Source organism: Haplochromis burtoni, unplaced genomic scaffold, assembly GCF_018398535.1.
Source record: "Haplochromis burtoni strain Fernald_Lab_line unplaced genomic scaffold, NCSU_Asbu1 Contig_64, whole genome shotgun sequence".
In the NCBI taxonomy this organism is placed as follows: domain Eukaryota; kingdom Metazoa; phylum Chordata; class Actinopteri; order Cichliformes; family Cichlidae; genus Haplochromis; species Haplochromis burtoni.
In genome coordinates this window covers 826690-839025 of record NW_024582425.1, presented here as the reverse complement: position 1 = coordinate 839025, position 12336 = coordinate 826690, and positions in this window count along the sequence as shown.

The following is a 12336-nucleotide window of genomic DNA, read 5'->3' as shown; positions in this document are numbered from 1 at the left end:
ACATGTGCTCAGGTTTGAGCACATATAGCTGCTGGTCAGCTCTCAGTGTTCACATCAGACAAAGAGGAGAGAAAAGAAAAATAGAGCAAAAACGGCTTGTAACTTTAACATGTCAAGTTCTCTTCTTCCCACCGCAAAAACATAAGGGCTCACACAAAACACACTCCCCCACATGGTAACCTTGTGCCCTTTACACCCAACCTCCCCTCCTCCACCTCCCTCTTCAATCCTTCAATCTCCGCCCTCTACCCTAACCACCCGCCGCCATCTCACCTCCCACCCCAACCCGTGTGTGTGTGCGTTTGTGTGTGTGTATGGAGAGTAGCCGATTGACTTATGCCTTCATTTCAGAGCTGTCACTCCTGGCCAAACACCATGACCCTTCAACCTCCATTTTGGAGCTGCACATTTTTTTCGTTCCCTCACCATATGAATATAAAAAACACATGTGGCCAAAAGGTGTGTGTGTATGTGTGAATGTTTATGTGCACAGGTAAATCAAACTGACAGAGCTCCTTTGAATGGCAGGAGCTGAATTACTTTTGCACTTCAATTTTGCACACCTGCCATTTATGGCAAACACTAGGCCCAGCATAAACCATAAAAGCAAATACGTTGCTTCAAGATACAAATCAGAGCCAATAAATATCACAACCTCCAGAGCCAGCTGCAGCAATTACAGTCCTTTTTTTTTTTTACTCTGAAGTTAAATTACTTGGGATATTAGAAATTTCTGAATACTACAGTTGGTCTACTTCATAGGCTAATATGTAAAGACTTAGTTTTTCCTTTGAACAGAACAGCTGAAAATATTCTATAAACAGTTTGTGTCCCTTTTAGCACAGTACATTCATGTAGTGCACTACGTGTAGTAGTGACTAATGTGTGAATTTTTGGAAAGAAAGCGTTGCTCAGTTTTAATCCTACCAGATACAACAGTTGCAGTGTTAGATTGCAGCTGCTGAACATTTGCAACTTCTATCAACTTGCCTTTGTAGTACTAAACTCTAGCTAACATCATCACTGGTGGTGATGATATACCCTACTTCTACTAGGTTAAAATTGGTTAGTGGTCCCTTCTTTTGCACTGCAAAGCCCAGATGGAACTCAGTGAGGGTAACAACGTTATACTATGAGTGCACATGCAGGTACTTATAGCGCACTTTATGTACAGTAGCCTTGGTTGGCAGCACGAAAAAAACTACATTAAAAATTGATGAAGCTTCTGCGTGTAGAATTAAAACGCCTTCAAATGACTGTTGTGAAAAGTTTTTCACAGAACTCTTCTGCAGCCCTGTGAAAAGCTAAGTACCCTCACTGTTGCCACAATGAGGGTAAGTAGCAGCCAGGCACTGACAATCAAAGCATTTGATTAACTGATCATCAGCAAGTTATAAGAATAGAATTTTGTGAGTGCACTCGTCTGGAGCATTTACATGGGTGTTAACACAATACCACAAAAACCTAAGAGCTGTATCTCAGACTCTACTTGAGTTCAATTTTAAAGTTCATGACTGAACAATCAGGAAAGGACGGAACAAGAAGAATTCTCCTTGTAAGTAAGAAGGCTGACCAGGAGGACGCCTCTTCTCTTGAACATGGCTGCATGGTGTAGATTTGCGAATTAACCACAAGACCTGTAGAGTAATGTCTTTTGGACAGATGAGACAAAAGTGGTGATGTTTGGTCATAATGCACAGTGCCATTGTTGGCAAAAATCAATCACAACACATCAGCACCTCTAGCAAAAACACCTCACACAACCTTCAAGCACGGAGGTGGAATGGTTTTGATTTTGGCTTGTTTTGCAGCCACAAGTCCTGGGCACCTTACAGCCATTGAGTCAACCACAAATTCATCTGTATACCAAAGTTTTCTGGATTCAAATGTTAGGCCATAGGTCCAACAGTTAAAGTTGACCCAAATATTAGAAACAACAGCTTAGACAACAGAATTGCTGAAAATGCACAGAATCAAGGTGTTGTTATGATGCAGTGAAGGTCCAGACCAAATTGCTTGAAATGTTGTGATGGCACATCATTGGAGCAGTGCATACAGAAAATGAATAGTTCAACTTATTGCTGCTGAAGCTGGCTCTAAAGAGTCCTGTAAAAACATTATTTTTAATGTGACTGGTTTAAATTTGCAAGATAAACATAAACTAGTGGTCATCTCATCGTGTTTACATCCATCTTTCATGTGCAGTCTATAACACACACATGGCTATGGATGCAAGAATGCATTTTGAGACACGGCTAGTCACTAATTGACTAATTTAAACAGTTTTTTAGGGGGACTATTCAGCGTTAATCTGGTATTTGTTTCACTTATTTTCTGTGGTTTCTCTTTTCAAAACATCTTTATTATATCAACCAATTATTTAATTGTATAACCTTTTAACTTCACTTCAAGATTTTTTTCACCTAAAACCAAGTGAGAGTCAATTCAGTGTCAGTGTAGTGCCACACTATATTTACATTCACACATACACAGAAACAATGTATCCATCTGACTTGTCTGTAGGTAAGTGGCCATACCAATCAGGTCCCAGCCAGAGGTCGACATGACAAACACAATAAGGCAGCAGATTCATCACCCTGTGCGCTCTGACAGTAATTGTCCTGTGTCCATGTCACGGTTCCACCTTGTTAAAAATACTAGGGATGCTCCTTTGACAGAGATGACATCGGCCCCAGTCACATACATTTAAGCCAGACACCTTCGCCATTTGTTATGACACACTTTCAATTTAACAAAAGGGCCCCACTGAAGATGAACAGTGCCCTACGTGGGAGGAGAAAGGCCGATGAATATAGGGCAGTGTGTGTGTGTGTGTAATTTAGTCTTTGGTAGATGAGGTGAGACATCTGGAGGGATTTTGTTTAATAAAAAGGCACATTTCGTCTTGTTGCTAAATGTGAATGTTAGCAGCACAAGAGCAAGCCAGACGTCCATCTCTGGAGAATACGGCAGTGCAGATCGATAGGTGGGATGTCAGATTGAATTGAGGTCACTCTTTGTCTCCCCAAAGAGGTGCCACTTACTGGCAAAATAAAGCGGGTATTAAGTTAAGAGTGTGGGGGGCGGTGGGAGTGGTCGACTCATATCTGTGACCCCTCTCTTGTCGGCGTGGTGAGGCTTTTTGTGCTGCAACATGTTCATTCTCTGTTGTCTGGAGGGAAGGTGAACATTTGACACCGAGAGAGTCTATTCTTTGAGGGATCAATAACCTGATGGATGTGGTGAGACTGCTGTTTCTCAGTTAGACCCGCCACCATAGTCGACCTTAAAATGTTGACTCTTTTATTTTGCACATTTTTAGATTGAGTAATGTGGTGGACTGGTGGTGTGAGGCAAATGGAGTCACTGCAGTCTGGGGCTTTATTGATTAGTCAGTGGAGCAATCATTTGTTTGTCTGAAACCATTTCTAATATGTGTTTTAGTTATGTTAAGACGCCTACAATTAAAATACTAAAAGTTTGTTGTTTTCTTCTGCTACTCATTGCTACAATAGCTATGGGTTTTTATGACTGCCCAGACAGTATAAATCAGTGTAAGGACTGGCTGAGTGGTGGAGGACACACACTTGGAGGCAGAAATGATCTTCGACTTGATTTATTTACAACTCTTACCAGACAAACAAAGCCATTCGGGGTGATTTTAAGAGAAAAAAAAAACTAGAAAAGCTGAAAAGAACAGAAGAAAACGAGCAGTCAGACAAAAGAAAATCTAGACTTTGCCCATTGGATCTATCTTAAACTGTGTAGAAAATTGAATATAGACCCCATGAATCCAACTATTTTATGCTGAAGTCCCTTTGTAAAGAATGCTAATATTGGAAACCTGGCATGTTGAAAGAGAAGTGACACTTCCTGGGAAACCAGAGGACACTACACACTCATATGGATGTGACCTGTTAGCTCAATCATGTTATATTCAGTAATACTTTAAACTGGTAACTGATCCCACAAATTCATCAGTAAACTCTCAGTTGCGGAGGCCTAGAGACCAGTCAGTGACACCCCGGGCAACCTTTGGTGAGATGTTGCAAAGGTTTCTGTATATTTGTGAGGGAAATCGGGTGCAAATAGGGTGCTGCACTAAATAACTTGTTGTGATTGTTTGATTACTAGCAGATTGTTGTGGTCACTGAACGTAATCCTTGTGTACCTTGTAGTTCTGGGGTGGTTAAGGGAAGATAGCATCTGGGAAGGTATCTGGCAGAAAATGTTTGCCAAAGCAAATATATGAATTACCACAAAAGTTCATACCATCGGTCAGGGTTTCAGGTTAACAACAACAGCCTCAGGTGTTGTTCGCCAACAGGGTGCTGGTGGAAACTGTGCTACTGTTGGCCAAAAAGGGGGAGGGATATGAGGAGGCAGTGAGAAAGCAGAAAAGGAAGAAATGCGTTGATTAGAGGAGGGAATTAAAATGTAGGAACCATGACTGCCATAGTGAGAGAGATGACTAATATAGTGGAATGTGGGGCAGGTATGGTGTTAAGGAAGGAAATGTGGACGAACAGTCAGTGGTGGAGTTTGCTAAAAGAATGGAAATGGCTGTGGTAAACACATAATTCAAGAAGAGGAAGAAACATAGAGTAACGTGTAAGAGTGAAGAAAGGTAATCACAGCTGGGACTACCTACTATGCAGAAGGTGCAATCTGAAAAAGATTGCAAGGTGGTGTCAGGGGAGAGTGTAGCTATGCACCATCACATGGTAGGCTGTAGGATGGCTTTTGAAATAAAGACGAGGAAGCGAATGAAGCAATAAGCAAGGATAAAATGGTGGAAGTTGAAGACAGATGAATGTTGTTCAAATTTCAGGGAGGAATTGAGACAGGCTTTAGGTGTTAGGCAAGTGTTACCAGATGACTGAGAAAGTACACCTGTGTTGCTGAGGGAACCTGCCCACAAGGTATTTGGTGCATCCTCTGGACAAAGGAAAGAAGACAAGGTGACATGGTGATGGAATGATGAAGTACAAGAAAGTATTCAAAGGAAGAAGTAAGAAATTTAAAAAGTGGTATAGTCAGGGAGAAGAAGAAAGTAGACAGGATTACTGGGACACCAGGCATATAGCAAAAAAGAGAAAGGTGGTATATGTGACACTGGCCACTATGTATCAATTGGCTAGACAGACGGAGAGATTGAGTTGGAAAGGATGTTAGAGTGATTAAGGATAGATATGGAAATGTACGAGCAAGTGAGGAGAGTGTGCTGAGAATGGGGAAGGAATACCTCGAGGAGCTCATCAATGAAAAAAAAATGACAGCACAAGGAGGACGTGTGGAGGACACTCACTGAATAAGGAAATGCAGACGATAAGTAAGGAGGAAGTGAGGACGGCTCTGAACCAGCTATGACATACCTGTGCAGGTATGGGGATGCCTAGTCGAGAGCGGTGGATGTTTTAACCAGGTTGGTTAATACAATCATGGATCGTGAATAGAGAACATGCGAACTGGATTTTCAAGAATGAGTGTGACGTGCAGAGCTGTAGTAACTATACAGGGATAAAGTTAATGAGCCGTACCATGACGATGTGCGAAAGAGTTGTTGAGTATTTTGGAGAGAAAGTTAGAAAGATGAAGCTGGGATGGTTTGGAAATGTGCAGAGGAGAGACAGTGGATATATTGGATGAAGGATGTGGAACTTGGAGCCGTCAGGCAGGAGGAAAAAAGAGAAAGAAAGGTTTCATTGATGTAGTGAAGCAGCAAAAGCAGAAAGTTGGTATGATAGAGACTCCCTAAAGGGACCAGCTGAAAGAGCAAAAAGAAAATCTGTTAAGCCCTTTAATGACTTTCTTATTGTCTGCTTTTATGTCCCCCCAACTATAGTATTTTGTTCAGTCGCATCAGTCTCATTGTGGCGTCATCTGTAGCTAAAAGCTCTAAACACCTAAATGACAACACGAGGGATAAGTGACAATCAAAGCAGTTAGCGTCTAAAGAGCTAGACATTTCCCTGAGGAGGTACTTTAAGCTACATGATAATTAAATATACTGGACTAAAATTGTAAAAAAAAAAAAAAAAGTTAAAGAAAAACAACCAAAATTAAAGCTAACATTGTTTTATACATAACTTGACCTAATAAGGCGGTAATACAGTAGGGCTGTCTTGTATCTAATCATGAGTTACATGTTCATTTTTACTTGTTCGGCTGCTATGTCACTACAAAAAAGCTTTGACTTTTGTAACCTGTATTTTCACGGAGCTCGACAAATGCAGCTGAAAATCTCAACCACCAGTGTATGCTGTGTAAATGGTTTATGAGAACAAGACAAAGTCAAAGTTCATTTTTACTTTCATTAATTTCCTCACTTGTTCTGTCTTTCTGTGATTTATATCTGCATGCATGAAAAGGGCCAGGCCTGAAACTCTTTACTGAGCACACCCTCCGGACACTTGATATACCGTGTAGAGCAATGCATCTCCAAAACTAATATTGTAATAAATTGGATCTGTGTCTACGTGTGTGGCCCAACAGTGGACTGTTTGTGAAGATGTCCCAAAAGCAATACCTCCATTTCCAGAATCAACAGACCCCAATTTAGCATTCCCAGATCCCCTGAAATGAAACTTTCATTTTTTTCCCCCACAACCATCATCTCCGGCAAAGCATTGCGAGGGAATTGGATCTGTCTCAGCACAACCCCTCTCCACTCAGATCTCATCAAGCGTGGGTTGGAGTCACCCCTCTCCCACGGAAATTGCTCTGAACGGCAGGAAAATGTACATCATTGAGGTGCCGACCAAAAACGGCTTCGCTCCCCTTCTCACACAGACAGCAGCCCCCCACTCAGCATTCGTCTTATAAATCCTTAAAAAGGGCCCTGACTCCAATGTATGGCAACACCATCAATATTGATGTGGGAGAAAGTTCTTCCAAAGCCGCCTCAGTCACAGAACATTAATATTGATAGTGTTGTGCACCAGCCCGGACGCTCGGTGTGACTCTAAAATGGTAATGGCATCTGGACCGAGGGTTAGAGGCCAATATCGTTGCTGAATATGGACATAGCTGTTTAGCTGCAAGCAGGACAGGAGGCCATGCCAATCACTGCGTCCTCTTCGTCAGCCTGACCAACCCAAGAAAGCTATGTCGGGGTTGCTGACAAACTTTGACTTTGACTTCATTTGATTTTATTCTTCCAGCGAACTTTCACATCGTGGACAGGCCCTGTGGGATTACAGATGTTTTTTCATAAGGGGGATTCAATTAAGGTGTTGCATTATGGCACAGGCATTGACTGTGTCAGTGATTAATTTACCTTTTTTCTCTTGTGGAGTGCTTCTAAAGCACACATGTTACTATGCACATGGAGTGTTTAAAAGGAAACCAGTGCAAAGGTACTAATGGGCAGTTGAGGCTGGGTGTAAAACTGAATTAAGTGTCACAGAGACCAACATACGATAGAATAGCTTCATATTGTCATTGTACATGTACAGTAAAACAGTGGGTGCTTCAGACTAGCTGTGCAGGAAATTTAGATTTAAAGCATTAAAATCGGCCTAGTATAAAAACGGTTTTCGGTTTTATGGATAGTTTCATCCTTCATAACAACTGCACAGTAGTTACATTTTTATATCATTTTATTTTTTTACACTAGACTGTACCCGTTATCCTTGTATGCGCTGGCTGTCCGCTAGGTCGTACCTTTTCTAATCCAGTTCCAGCTCCAAGCTGTTACTCCATTCATTAAAGCTGCTGTCCCTAAAATAATCAGGGGTCACTGTCAGCCTCCCTGGCTTTTTATTAGCACTTCATGTGCAGCACGTCTTTAAGCTCAGTTTTTAAAACCATATGATGCAACTGCAGCTTGAACACTCACAGTTTGCCACCAAATATTTGAAAAGTTCAAAAAAGCTAAGTGTGATTTCAATGCGTACATGAATTTTTCATATGAATCATTCAAACCACACAGCAGCATATTAATGACTAACCTTATGTTAAGGATGAATCACTTCAGATGTTCTCGTGTCTGAAGTTTGGTCCATTTTCAGCATCTAGTTCAACTTCAATAACCCTACAAACATTGCCGCTGCTTATTTTTCTGTCTTCATTTATGTCAGTTAAATCTCGTAAATTCTCTATTACATGGATGCCTGGATGTTAAACTTTATTGTAAGAGCTGGGAGAGCAGCCACACTGAACATTTTAACAGAGATGAAAGAATTGGAGCCATTTTAACTCTCAGTGATACCACAGTTTTTGTTTAAGTTTGAGAAATAAAAGAAATTTGAACCCCAAAACTACTACTAATGAACTAATACTAATAAAATGCTAATAACTACTAATGAGATAAGACTCAAGACGCTGGCTGAAGTCATTGAATTGGACTGCTCCAATCTCTCTTTGGTGTTTTTACATAATTATTTGACAAATAGTAAGACTAAGGGCAGCACAGTGGCATGGTGACTACCACTGTTACCTCACAGCAAGAAGGTCCTGAGTTCGACTTTACCATCTCAGCAGGGCCTTTCTGTGTGGAGTTTGCGTGGGTTCTCTCTGGGTACTTTAACTTCCTCCCAAGTATTTGATTAGTCTGTTACCTAGCACTAATTAGAAGACATACTTAACCTACATAACCATGCACCTGCACAGTCTCTAGGTGCAGGTTGCTAATCCAACTCATTAACATTAGCAAACTTAGAACTGCAACTCCAGTCTAACGCGTCTAGCTCCAAATACAGCTTCAGTCAGAACACTAATGTTAAGACTTTAAAATGCACAATACAGAAACTAGTGGGCAAGTTTATGGATTTTATGCCGCTGTATCCTTTTTTTTAGCATTTGAAGATGTAGACTGAATCATGATAAATGTAGAGTGCATTTTCTTCAGGTTGAGCCGTTCTAGGGGTGTAAAGTCATAACACTATGCCCTGATTTTGGCAATTTGTACTTTATTCTATTCTCCTTTATTTCAAGAATGTAGGAGTAGTTATGGCTTGGGAGAGCGGTCATCCTCAAGTCAGAAGTTTGGTAGTTCTATTTCTAGCTCATTCAGTCCTCATGTCGATGTGTCTTCGGGCAAAATACTGAAATTCCTAAAGTTTACTCCGTGTGTCAGTGCATGTGTGTTGTATATATAAAAAGTGCTTTATGAATAGTTGAATGTGACTTTGTAGGGATTCAATATCCTTTAATGTTAATCACTAGACGACCCTCTGAAGAACATTTTACAGCAAATACCTGATTTAATCATTCACTGCATGATTTTATCAAACTTAAATAATTGATAGACATGCTTTGTTTGCATGTGACTTCAGTGCGTTTACCTGTGATGCATACTATTAAATATACTGTGCTTTTCATAATAAGAAATAGCCCACTGGCCCCAATGATATCATGGCTCCATGTTGTGTCCTCTGCTTGTGCAAACATTAGGTTATGCTGAGGTTGTTTTCTGGGTCAGTAAGTTAAATATTTCAGATGGTTTATTTTTAGCGCCGTCTGTTTCCACTTTGTGCATGCTCTGCACGTTTGCGTGTTTGTGTGTATGCGTTGGTGCATCTCTTGCTCTGTCTGCAGGCTGCATTTGACCCAGTAAGTCATCTTCACGTGCCCCTGGGGTTTATCAATTGAGTGTTGTATGCAGAAACAGGCCATCACAATTAGTGGCCAAATAACTGTTAACACCTCTGATAGGGTACAGTGGGGTAACAGAACTCTTGAAACATCACATAGATCTGTACAAAGCTACTTGTATTTATTGTTGTTCTGTTGCTTTCACCAAAATAGTGCAATCACAACGCACCTCGGTATAAAATATCCAGTGTGCTTAAAGCAGTGGGGAAACCAAATCCCATTAGATCACTTGTACATGGCATTGAACTGTCACGGTGCAAAGAGGGCACTGTAATTGCTGCACAGACGAGTGGTCATTGAACTGTAAAAAGCAGGGAGGGTTTTCCACAGATTATGAAAAACAGAATGATTGGAAACTGCCCAGAGGCAGAGCTCCCATGATAATTTCTGACCCTACCATGTATGTGGAATCAATGCAGGGCTCTGTTGTTGACCTTTGCTGTTCTCTGCAACAAATACCGTTGCTATGTTCTGTAAAGACAGCCCTCCTACAGTATCTCTCCTACTCCTTTCTTTTCTCTTCTTCAGCTAACCTTTCTCTGACTTTCTTTGTTTGTAGTTGCTTTGATGCTTTGATCTGTCTCACTTGAAACTTTGTGGAAATCAGGTTTTGTATCTCTCTGAAGTACACCTCTCTTATCTCTGTTCATTCTATTGTTTTTTTGGTTTGTTGGGTTTTATGTGTATTTGCAGTGAAGGAAACAGTATTGTTTCTGTGGCTTAAAGTTCAGAACAATGTATTGATTGTGTTGGAATATTACTTAACAATTAGATTCTGCTATTGTATTTTTTATTACTGAACAATCTGAAAGAAAACACATAAATAAAAAGGAAAAAATGCTTTGGAGCAAATTTAAATGCAGGAGAATGACTTGATTTAAGGGCTTTTAAAAACACTATGGAGTTAAGTATGACAACACTGTATATTTGCAAAAAATGTTTTAGCAGAAATGAGCATATATATGTTTTTAAAGGGCAACAGAAAAAGGTTGTTTGTCCCACATTTATTCTGGCATTCTCAGCACAGGTAATCCCTGAAGTCTACATCATAATTTGTTACTGTGACTTTATAACACTAACTGTGCATGATTCAAAGGTGAAATAATCCTGGGTGTACATCTTAACCATTAACAATCTGAAATGAGTTCCTCCTGTTTTCAGGTCACCCTCCCTTTACACCAGCTTTCATCTCATTGGCTGTGCTTTAAAAACAGAAGGATGAACAGCAGTTAGGTTTCCTGCTGTACTCACAGAGAGATTTGTGAGATACCTGAGATAGCTATGTTAGCAATATATTTATTCGCTCTTATCTGAGTTCGTGCACATCTAAGAGTAGAAAGTAACTCTCTGAAACAAGCATTAAGAGCAGTCAAGCTTTTGGCTTCCAGGGATTGTTAGATACATAGACTTACCTCATTTTAAAGTTTAAATATCTTCCTTTGGCCATTTGTTACAAATGCAGTGAAATAAACTGATATCAAGAAACCTCGAATGAAGCTGTCTGTTCTTAAAAGCCCTGTTTCTAAAGTAGTTCTAGCTGAGCAGTTCTTCTGTGAATGGCCTTGCAGCCGTTCCAGGCGATGCCACAGGGCTCCATTGTGCCTCTGCCAAGCTGTGACAGAACCATGTCCAACTTCTCACCTGCAGCATTGTGCACCCGGAGAGCTCAGTGCAGAATAATTGGGAGCTGAGATTCCAGGACAAGTTTCTTTTTGTCCATTTTGTGGGAATTACTGACCCGGAAGTGTGAGGTCACAGCTGTGGTAATTGTTGTTGGGTGATGCAGCTGTGTGTATCTCTCCCAACATGTGTGTTTGTGTGTGTATACTTCCATCTGTGTACTATTTTTTCTACATTACACAGGGTGTGCATGGACAGTATTAGCAATGCAGACTTCTTTTTTAGATTGAGTTTTTCCCAGATTTGCTGCATCTGTCTTTAATCTGCAAAGATGGGAGCTGATTCTCTTTATGTGACATGCTACATTTTAAATTCAAGGAGAACCAGCAGCGAAGTAAATTTGTCCCAATAAATATGATGCGATGTACAACACAATCACTTCTTTATCCACTCAAAAGTGAACAGAATGATGAGAAATTAGACTCTTAATTATGGGGAAAATCAAAAACCGAGCCTGGCTCTTTTCCAAACGGTGTCTTCTCCATCTGCGCTACTGAGTGTTACTCTGCATGAAGTCACACTCGCAGCAGTGAAGGACACTCCAGATTAAGGTTAAGGGTATAAATAAACAAGTACTGTGGGGCACACTCGCTTGCTATTCATCATGAGCAGGAAACAGTATACTATAGACATTCACGGACTCCTTGACTTTATTGTTATTCATTTTTTCCTGCTCATACATGTAGATTAAATGCAGGAACATACAGATAGGTGATAAACAAAAAAACAGCATAACAACATTTGGGGTTTCTTTAAATTTCTTGCACTGTACAGTTAAATGTGTTGTTGTTCTTCACTTTTAAACAATTTAACCTCATCCTTAATTCCTTATTGTACATTTTAGTTTCCTACACTTGTTTGATCTTGTCAGCACTGGCTGGATATTTGTTCACACTAGTTTGGCAGTCTTTTTTTTATGAAATAGTGGCATTTTCTCTGACTGTGTCCAATAAAAGACATACTAGTGATGCACAAGTGTCATCAAAATCCCAGCTTGTTACCTCTAGTGGCCCTGTTATACTATTAGCACCCTTATTCCTATTGTTCAGACTTTGGTGC